Consider the following 9,019-nt stretch of genomic DNA (forward strand, 5'->3'; position numbering starts at 1 on the left):
AGAATAACTTAGACTCAGTCACTGAACTTCAGTGCTGTCACAATCGAAAACTGAAGTGAAAAATTCAGTGACTGAAGGCAACAAATTGAAGTTTCTGCTTGTTGCCTGCAGATTATTCTATTCACATAGGTGTCACTGAATGAACAGCTACTCCAGTTAAGTGTGCTGCTCAACTGAAAGCTACGGTACATACTAACAATTGAACAATGATGGATTGATAGTCATCTTTTGGTCACCAGGACAAGACCCACCAGGACAAGAAACAATAACTTAAACTGGATATCAAACCTCAATCGTCTTAGGCTACTGTGTGATGTGCAGTCTAACCATAGAAAGAGCTCAACAACTGCTCTCCTGGGCCACATTGAAACAGGCTTTTGCCTGAGGATGGGTTTCTTTTATGTCCGGTTTTCTTTCTCCATCCTATTATTATTATTATGACTGCTCATCCACATCAATATTGGAACTGGCAAATTCAATCCACAACACTTTTCATTAGGCTGTCATTCATTACTACATGTGTGCTTCTCTCTGTTTTTGTTTTATTTTTTGCTATTTGTTTTTTTTTTGGGGTTTCGTGGCCGTGCTAACTACTAATATATAGTCTAGTACATAATTTTTCATTCAGGCACGTTTTAAACCTTTCAAGGTTTTGCCACCTTTTCCCATTCTTTAACGTGCTGATAGGTTTATATTGATATTTGTAGTTAGTATCTTTTTTGTCCAGGACGCGTTAATGACGAAAAATAAAATGATTGATTGATATAAATAGTAGGCCTAGCTCTGACTTGTGTTCTAAATTACAAACTGGTCTGAAATTAGCAACACTTTTCTAATGACAACCAACACCTTTTTTAGAAATATTCTTTGCATAAGTTTGCAAAAAAAAATATATTTCTTCTTTGGAACTTATCCTTACAATCGCATTCTTATTCAGATTGATACCTATTTCTAATAGCTATTGTTCATTTGACTTAATTATCAATACAATGTCAACAAAAAACAATAGCCTAGTAACAGCCATCTGCAAAATAACAATTAAAACTTTAAAATGTAGCTAAATTTCTTTGAACTAAGAAAGTAAAACTTAACATGGCTTGATCTTGTCTGACCAAATAAATAATCAGGGTTGTCAGACAGCTTTTGAGAAAAAGAGCCAAACAATGTCGAAAAAAGGGCCAAACTGGGTAAAAAAGAGCCAAATTGTTCAATAATGTTAATAACGTTACTAATAAAACATAATAACGTTAACAACGTCAATAACGTTACAACATCACAACAACACAGTCTACACTCTAGCCTACATTCTACAAGAACGATTTCCAAATCTTCATCTTCTACAGTGTTTCCACTCGAATCTTCGGCATTGGCATAAACATTGTCAGCTAATCACTGTCTAAAAAATCGTAATAACACTTTTCAGACTCAATTTCCGAAAGACATTTATTTAAAAAGCTAGTTTGATAGTATGTGCCAACTGCTTCCAAAAAGAGCCAAATATTGAAAACAAAGGACCAAGGGGCCAAACAATTTTTTTGGGGGCCAACTACCTCTAAAAAGGGCCAAATTTCACAAATTTGGCCCCAAAAGGGCCAATCTGGCAAGCCTGTAAATAATAATAATGAGTGTTGAGCTCAGTGCTTCCACTTCTGACAATTGATAAATCCTCTTCAGTTTCCTTTTTTGTCCTGAAAAATCCCTTTTTTCTCGGTCGGAAATCCTTCAAAATTTCCTACATAGGCGAGGTTATTTTTGACGTTATAAAACTTAAAAAAGGTGCTAATACAACTTTAAAGGTATTATAATCTCAGTTAAAGCTATTTCAATCTCGATTTTTTTTCAGTAGCACCGGTATGTCGAAGAAACGTTGTTTTATTAGAACAGTAGGCAGCACAAAAGCAGCACATATTTTACAATAACATGGTTTACTTCCTTTGTTCACTGTACAGCCAAAAAACTGCTTGTCAGTTAGGCGGTTCTGGGACATTTACCAGCTGGAGTCGTGGACATCATTTACCACTCTCATCTTTCCTACCCGGACTCCAACTAACCTATCCCTAACACCGAAAATGTACAGGTCGTAAATGTCCAGTAATGAATTATCCATCCATTAACAAATTTATTTTTGTGTTTAGTTCAGTTTTCCTTGTTGCGCTAACTTAACACTATAGGCTAGGCTAGTAGCCTATGTCTTTTTTCTCCTTACTCAGGAACGTCTTCACAATCATCGGAGACTGATGAAAAACTTCAGGATACTAGGCCTATTCATGATACTGACTCAGTGTAACTGTGTACATTACCGGCATGTTGTATACACATAAACAGCCTAGCTAGCTCTATTATTATGACACCATAATAGGTTAGCATAACTAACTAAATTCTAAACCGGAAGGATATCACTAGCCTAAGCTTATCATACCTAACTGTACGTCGAAGCCAGGGATTGGTCGAAGCTCAGTGAACTTTGTCATTGCTACTCAAGTTCAATTGTAAATCAACGGATTACCTAATTTTAACTAAAAGAATTGAGACGTTCAAAAGGTCCAATTTCCAAAATGGCGAGAATAGAAATTAGGCTACAGAAAGGCGAGAATGGGAAAGAGTGAGAGGGAGGGGGTTCCGGATGGCGAGTGACGACGAAAACCTGCTGATCATCGTTATTCCAGTCGTTTTTAGAACTTTTGAATAGGAATACAGTCAAACTTCGATACTATGCCACCCTTCGGGACCAAGAGAAAGTGGCATAGTAGCGAGGGTGGCATAGTAGCGAGAGTTTGTAAAAACAGCCTTGTGACGTGACCATGTAATGCCACGTTGTGTTGTACGCAGTGTTGGACGCGATAACTCATTTTTCAGTTAAGCGATAACGATAATCGATAAACGAAAAATGCCTAAAGCGATAACGATAAACGATAAATCAAAAAAAGTTAAGCGATAACGATAAACGATAAATTATCGCCGATAATGTCCGATAACGATAATTCATTTTTTCTTGATTAGCGCTAAATCGAACATAATACACTGTAAAGGGACAAAACTTTTTGTAAGTTATGCATGAATAGAGTCGCAAAAGCGGCAGTAGGTATCGAATCTTTAACCTCTTGATCCAGAATCAAACCACTGAGGTAACCACCGTGCTTATAATTATACCTTCAGATACCAGTTGGATGCTTTTATCAATTGAGTTACACTGCCGCTTACGTGCAGTAGGCAAAATAATTAAATCAAATGAAAATATCATAAAAAATTTCAAACTTTGTATTTTGCTTTCTGCAGGGCTGTTTACAGCAAAGTCAGCAATAATTGAAAAAATTCCAAAAAACGCAAAATGCTTGAAAATTTATCAGTAATCTTAAGCGTTATTGGTAGTAAAAATGTGCATACACTGTGAAATCCATCAAGCTTGTGAAATTTGATAACGTATTTGCCTAACGTCTTATATATAGGACGGCTTTTTTCTCAAAAAGTACAAACACAATTAGGAAAAAAATAATTGTGATATGTTTTTTAGGTCATAATTATGCAATATTTAAATTTTCCGAAATTTTTTTTAAGTAGGCCTACTTTCACTTTCGGCACAAATGGGTTAACTTTTTAAGTTAAATGGCACTTACGCATTTGGTTATTATTTTTGGATTAAAGTTATATCGCCAAGCTAAAAAAAAATCGATCTTACAGTCTATAACCGATCTTGTGTTGTTATTGTGTGTGAATTTTGTCTTTTAAACTGAGTTTGTGACGTAACCGCACGTCTCAAGGCAAGTTCTTGCAATTTTAGTTAATCTACTCATCTAAAGATTTAATGCACTTAAAACAGTAAGTTTCATGCTTTGACGAGAGAGATTTTATTTTTTTACGACAATTACTAAAAACTAACACTTCTAACGAAAAAAGAAAACACAAGAATAAAATAGTTGATCGTGAGGTGGCGCAAAAGACCATGTTTCTGATGTAAAAGCGACCTCGTATTGCGATACTTTCACAAACCACTTACCAATTTCTGTCGCTTCGCTTCAAAGGAATCTGTACCGCCTGTGCGCTTACATTTTAATTGTAAAATTCACTCACGATTGCCGATTGCAGCAAAACAACAAGAGACTTGTTGCATGCATTTTATTGCATTGCAATTTGCAACTCTAGAAATTATTGTGTTGTCAGGGCCGTCGCTGCAGGGGGGCGTGCCCCCTCCCCTGACAACGACCTGTGCATACACACTTCAGGCACTGAAGAAGAACTGGTTTTAATTTTAGTTTCATTAACTAGGTGGCTAGTAAAAATATTACTTTTCTTGGTCTTTCCACTTGTGCGTTGATCCGAAATAAAATTTATCGACGATTAATTATCGGCGATAATCAAATATTGCCTTTGGCCAGTGGCGGCTCGTCATAAGGGACTGCGGGACTGCAGCCCCCCCAATATTTTTGTGTATATGTGAATTATATTACATATAGATCGTTTTGCCATGCTTTTTTTAAATTTATTTCGCTTAAAGAATTAAAAAACTCTTAATATTAATTTTTTTTTTGTAATAAAAAAAAAAATTGTATTACAAACATTAATTGGCAACTCTGGGTCTGCAAATTTTGCAGGTCCGGTGTTGCTTGTTCGTTTTTTTATGACGTAGGTTTTTCAGAAAACAGTTTTCTAGCATCACCGAACAAGCGCTGTAGGGACTGCAAATAGAACAGACCCTGGTCAGGGATTCCAACTTTGGTTCTCGTAAATCTTTAGGGTAAGCGTGTGGAAGCTATCGGTGATTAGGTAAAGGGATCGTAGGTTACTTTACTTGATCTGTGTTTTGAGAAGTCACTAAGACAAACTAGTTTTGATGTGAAGTAAAGCCAATTACTGTAATTATTGGTGCTCTTTCACAATTCGCCTTGTTGATCAACTCAATTAGATGATGACGTCATTAACGCCACACAGGTTGAAATAGACTATTATAAAGGAGGAAGTACGGGGGATGGAAATGCACTGAAAAACACCTAAAGGAAATTGTCTCCCATTTATTCATTTGTTGTTCAACTTGAACAAATTTGCTATCGTTGGAAAGCACAAGCCTAGATCTAACCAACTAAGTTAATACCAAGTCCCATAATAGTACTAGCTCCATCTGATGGCCACCTAAACTTGACCAAATTCAAGCCATTATCAAAAGTTTACTTTAAATGATAAAAACATTAAACGACAACCAATTAAAAGAACATGTTACTGTGTTACTAACCCTAACTCAGTGCAATTATAACTCAGTCCGGTACAGGTTTATAATTATTTATATTAGGTTAGCCTACTGGTTGATGCAGCCCCCCCTCCCATGTTTTGAGACCACGAGCCGCCACTGCCTTTGGCGATAACGATAAACGATAACTGAAAAAATAATTGAGCGATGACGATAAGCGATAAAAATTTATTGCCGATAATTATCGCCGATAAATTATCGCCGATAATGCCCATCACTGATGGTTGTACGATTATAATTGTACGAGGAAATCCAATCTGAGCCGGATGATGTTAATCTGCTCGAGATCTGGGAAGCGCTGCCTGCCGAGGAAAATAAGCACGAGAACAAAGAGATCAAGCTGTCTGACTTTCTTGAAGCTGATGAGTGATGAGCGCCTCGAGACTGGTGGATCTTTCACACTGGAAGGGGATGTTGCGCAGCGAGGAGCCGGTTGAAAGCGAAGATGATGAGATAACTGTTGAGGAGGAAATCGTTTCGTTCGAGGATGCCCAGCGGGCACGAAGCACTGTCTAGAAGTTCATGCAGCAGCAGAGAAGCGGGAAGCCCAGTGTGATGCGATCGGCTAGCTAGATGACGAGGTGTACGAAATTCATCGAAAGAACATGCGCCAGCTGACGATTCCTCATAGTTTTGGGCTGAGTTACAGTAGCCTAGATAACTTGAGAGAATACATTATATGCACATACATTACATATACTTTTGCCGTTTTACAACCGTTTAATCGTTTCATTCGTACCGTTAATTGTTTCGTTAATACAGTAATTCTGTACTCTCATGTGGCATAGTAGCAAGGGTAAGGGGTGGCATAGTAAATATATTTTCTATTGAATTTAGCTGGTGACGATCAAAAGTGGTATAGTATCGAAGCGAGGGTGGCATAATAGCAAGGTGGCATAGTATCGAAGTTTGACTGTATTAATAAAATTTTCTTTAAAATTGCTAAAAACAACAATTCCCTCTTTAAGACAAAATTTCCTTGTAAAATTGTTAAAAATACTTAAAAAATCCTTCTTATCTTCATTTCCTTTTTTTATCCTTCGAAGCGTTGAAAAATCCCGATTTCGGAAATTCCGGATAAAATCCTTCAAAGTGGAAGCACTGGTTGAGCTTCCTGCCTTTGTGAATTGTGATTTGTGAGACCACTAACCAGTAGAGTTGCCAAAGGTTAATATAAAAAAGAGCCCAAGCTCATGCAAAAAGTAGCCCAATTTTTTGGGGGGGTTTTAAAATGGAGCCCAAATTGGAGCCTAAGCAAAGAAATAGGCTATAATACAAAATTCTTCCAGAGCGCTTGATCATCAGTCCTAAATTATAAGCGTTTTTCCAGGTCTTCACATCTTTCAGACAGATTGGCAACCATGCATTCACTCAACTGTTTATTAAAATAACTATAAACAAGTACCGGTACCACACCAAGTAACACAAAAAATGGTTTATTTAATTGCTTTTCGTGATGAGCTAACGCATCAAGAGTGTTCACCTCAAAACCATCAACAGTTTTGATGACCCACCAAGATCGATCAACATAAAAACTATCTTTTTTGTCTTTTTTTTTTTACTTATATAAATTGTTAAAAAAAAATTCACTAGCATTTTTTTTGTCATTTTTCTACATTTGTAAAAACTAAGGTGTTGCGACCATGCCATAACTGATTGTCTTGTTTTGGCATCATGCACGTTATAGCGTCCGTGTTTTGTCGCTTCTACCTTTTTCTAGACCCCTGCTATGTCTGACATATATTGTTTTTCGTTGTGATGGTCGGAAATAAAAACAAACTGAACTGATGTCCACTGCATTTTCATGAAAACCTGGATCACTTAAGTTGCCAAGATTGCCAGATATTAAAGCCTAAACATGCATATTTTTGAAAATTGGCATCTTCATATCAAATTGGTAACCCTGCCTAACCGAGGCCTCCTAAAACGCTGGTCCTCAATGAAATAACTACGAATTAGGTAAAAATCTTAAACATGATACAATTTTTACATAAAAACTTATATTATATTTTAAAAAAAAGTAGCCCAATTGGGCGCCAGCTAAATAAGCGCGCCCAACGGGAATTTTTGGCGCCTAAAGAAATCAAAAGTAGCCCAAATGGGCGTAAAAGCGCCCAATCTGGCAACCCTACTAACCAGTTGTTTGTTTGTTGTACTTTTTTGATTTGTGAAGTGTTGCCAGTAGTCCTCTACCCAAACGAATTTTTCACATCCAATTTCCGAAACGCAATTTGATTTGATTGATGGAATCTTTGTCCTCGATTCCTCGGACAGGTTCAGTTCAGTTGTTTGATATTTCTGACCGTCATACCAAAAACAATACACGTCAACATAGCAAAGGTGTAGAAAAAGGTAGAAACGACGAAACGCGAATGTTTTTTATGCCCTGCTACGGAAGAGCATTGCTAGCTTTGTAAATCGGGGTAGCCACTTTAACAAGTCGAAATTCTGCCACTGCGAATGACTACAATGCAACCGTCAACCAATCAGAACATGTTATAAGAGGCTACCGTCCAATTGTGATCCTTCTAGCACTCATCCAGAGAGTTGAAGCTTGTTTTGAAGTTTATTTGGTAATTACAGAAGAAAAAGAGCAATAGCAGTAGTGGGAATCGAACCGCGTCAATGAAATGACTACTTTCTAGCCCTAACCCTATCCTCTAAGCCAACCATCTGACAAAAAATCCATCACTTAATTTGCTTTCTGTCATCTTTATTTCGCCATTTTTTACGTCACTTAAACCGTAGCTTATGATTGGTTGGTGGTTTCATTCTAGTCAATTTCAGTGGCAGAATTTCGACTTGTTAAAGTGGCTACCGTAAATCGGTGTTGTAGATTTTCTAACTCGTATATCAAAGCGTTAATGACCTCTGAGTGTTTCGCTCGTTCAATGTATTTACAACATTATAACCGTACAATGCTTGTTGTTTGATTTTCAATTATTTTATTTGTAGCCTATGTGTGTGCTGGCGTGTTTCTATGGACCTCTATCTTCTGGTTTGAACCAAATAAATAAATAAAATAAAAAAATAAAATATCGTGGTTGAGATCGAAATAAGTGATAGGTTAAAAGAAAACTGGCACCTTCGGAAAAAATTACGATAAAAATAAAAATATAAAAAGAAATTACAAACAAAAACAACAACATATTTCCAGGATATAGCTTTATCAGCCCATATAACTTTTAGCTGATATTTTCAAGAATTGTAGCTACCGTACTTGGTTTAAAAAATTCTATTTAACCTGCTTGAGCCGAAATTTCATACCGAAGATATGGGGAAAGCCATTGTAAGCAATTTGCCTTGCTTTAACCAAACAAGCATCCTGATGATTCCAAGAGCCATCGCTCCTTATCACTGCTGTGTGTCCGTTACAAGATCATGGAACGCCTTCTAGCCTATTGGCCTGACTCAACCCTGTGATTGGTTGACAGCTGCCTAAAGAACAAGTTAGATTCCGTCACAGACGTTGTTGACGTACAGTAACTTACCACTCACCAAGTACTCAAGCTAACAAATGACATCGAAAACAGTTTGAGAAGGGTAATATAAGGCAGGAGCGGTTTTGGTTGACCTTAGCCTATTGCTGCCTACTGTGTGGCATCAAGTCTTAACGCTTAGCCTATAAGGTTTCCAAAAAGTACCTGATAAGCATGTGGCTGCGGAGATTCAGATTGAATTTGGACAAAACCACCGTAACACCATCCCACTTAAACAACAGAGAATCCAAACGGCAACTATCTGTCCACCTCAACGGTACCGTAACAGAAAACTGTAAGG

This window comes from Aplidium turbinatum, chromosome 3 (genome assembly GCF_918807975.1).
Source record: "Aplidium turbinatum chromosome 3, kaAplTurb1.1, whole genome shotgun sequence".
NCBI lineage: Eukaryota > Metazoa > Chordata > Ascidiacea > Aplousobranchia > Polyclinidae > Aplidium > Aplidium turbinatum.